We start from the raw sequence: 2,761 nt of genomic DNA, 5'->3' as shown, positions 1-2,761 counted from the left end.
GGAAATACACATTCACTGCACTCTAAGAACATTCTTAACCAAAAACTGCAATAAATAATTAAATAAGCAAGAAGGCAGACAAGCAGGCAAGAAAACTAGTCAATGATGAACAATAAATATTGTCTTCCTTTTTTTCCTCTTTTGTCATAAAAAAGGAATGAATTTTCTGTTAACAGTCATAATAGAAAGTGATTGGTGTGTATGCTTGTGAAAAAAGTATTAGTAAGAGAGAAAAATTTATTCAATTCTAAGAGTAGTATTCTGATGAATAAAAACATGACCTACTTGATGAATTATTCAGTTATTGAAATGATAATTCTGTACCTAAAATATGTATCTATCATATAGGTTGTATATAACTGACTGAATTCTATATAACTGACTGAAATTCTTAAATATTTTGAGTGTCATCCATAAGTGTAATATAAAAACAATACTTGGGATATAAGGTAATTTGAATAAAGCTTAGTACAAAATTTAACATAAAGTTTGATTCACTTGTTTTGAAAGTCTCATTCATATTTAAAAATGAGGTACTTAAAAATAGAGTAAACCCTTCTGACATTATTAATACAGGTATATGACCAGTTAATGGAAAATTGGTTAAAGTAGCAAATTACAAAATGGATGCATAAAGAGATTATTTTTTTTTACATTTAAAGCACACAAATGTATCTTCATTCACTAATCTTTGATGATAAGGCAAGAACTTTCTATAAATTTTCGTCTTAAAATTGAAGACTCAATTTTTTTTCTTATAGGCCATATATAAATAACTAATGCATTATCTATTATTTTCCTTCAGCCATTTACCTGTTAGTATGTTAGAAATAATTTGGTTAATTTTAGCCTTTTTTATGGTATTGGGGATCACACTCAGGGTTTTGTACCTGCTAGTCAAGCCCTTTACATCTGAGCATTACCTCCAGGCCCTGTTTTCCTTTTAAGAGGAGTAAGAACACTAACCAAGATAGCTGACTGAAGAATCCTTCTGTTTTTATCATTTTTTCCCCTAAATCATTTGAAGACATCTCACCATATTTAATCTAACAGCAGTTTTCAGTGACTTATTTATTCTTTCTCAATGACTCAGCTTGATTTTCATAGAAATAATCTTTTCTATTCATATTTTATGTTTTGATAACAGTTTATTACATTACTATGTAATTAAATTCCTTCCTTTATTGATTTACCTTATTATGTTTTATAAAGACAATCACAAGTATCATCAATGAGGACATGATTAAATAAGTTTTGAGTGTACCCTCAAACATCACTAAGTAAATAAAATAGTCAATTTATCCAAATTCTATTAATTGCTCTATTAACAGTCTAAAATTCTGAAAGTCAAGAAATTGTGCACTAGCTGGAAACCATTGAAAAATTACTTTAATCTTTTTTTTTTTGTATGCATCCAGGGAATCCCATTGCAATAGTTACAAAACAATTGAATGGTGTTTTACAAAGCATTAAGCAACTGTATCAGATTTGGCTTCTTGGAAGTCAGCACTTCTGAGCCATCAGGAACAGGAAGTTCTCTAAGATCTGATAACAAAGAGTCAGAGATTAAAGGGGCAATTAATGTTCTATGGTAGAATAAGCATTTTCTCACCCTCAGGATTTAAAATAATAACAAAAGCATTCTAGAAGCAGTGTTAACCAATGTAGATAATAAGCAGACATTCATGGTTTTTAGGATACTTAAGGCAGATCCCATTGCCAAAGTCTTAATGACTTTCTCTTCACATGGGAGTCAGAAAATGTTTTCTGCCATAAAGGAAAGTTTTTAATATGCTTGCATCAATTCCAACTCAACAATGTATGCATGTTCACCATCAGGACACAGGGATGGAATTGGAGAGGAAGAGATTATTGTCTCTGAAAAATAAAGCAGAAATGTCCCCAAACAAAACAAAGTAGAGCAACCCAAAACAAAACAACCAACAAACAAATTAACTAACAAACATTATCACAGTGAATTGAGCATCAAACCAAACCTCTTGACTTCACATTCTAATCCAAGCCTGATCTCATTTTTTTTAATGCTCTTTTTCAGTAAAGTATCTAGAAACTAGAGTTGTCAATACTTGCCACCCAATGCCTTTTCTCCTATTTCCTGTTGTCTAAACCAACTTTCTCTTCTAATAGTCTGCTAAACTGTTCTTGTCAATGTCAATATTGACCTCTATGTTGATAAATCCAATGATGAATTCAGTCTGCACCTTATATGACCTATTGCAGCATTTGACCCAGTTACCATACCCTGCTTTTATACATATGTTTTCACATGGTTCCTGAAGCCCTTACAACTCCTAGTTTAACTTCTATTTCATTAGCCACCCTAAGTCTACTTTCTTTTTTGAAAAAGATATTTATTTATTTATTCTAATTAAGTGTATATGACAGCAGAATGCATTTTGATTCATTGTATACAATTACGACACAACTTTACATTGCTATGGTTGTACACATGTAGCATACATGTACCTAGGTTAATGATCTCCCTCTCATTCTACCATCTTTCCTGCCCCCATGCCCCCTTCCCTTCCCTCCCTCCCCTTTGTCCAATCAAAGTTCCTCCATTTTTCCCATGCCCCCACTCCCTGCCCCCATTATGGATCAGTGTCCACTTATCAGAGAGAACATTCGGCTTTTATGTTTTGGAATTGGCTTATTTTGCTTAGCATGATATTTTCCAACTCCATCCATTTACCTGCAACTGCCAAAATTTTGTTCTTTTAGTGCTGATTAATATTCAGTT

The sequence above is a fragment of the Marmota flaviventris genome, chromosome 4, assembly GCF_047511675.1.
Source record: "Marmota flaviventris isolate mMarFla1 chromosome 4, mMarFla1.hap1, whole genome shotgun sequence".
NCBI classification, from domain to species: Eukaryota; Metazoa; Chordata; class Mammalia; order Rodentia; family Sciuridae; genus Marmota; species Marmota flaviventris.
Note: the sequence above shows the minus strand (reverse complement) of the source record.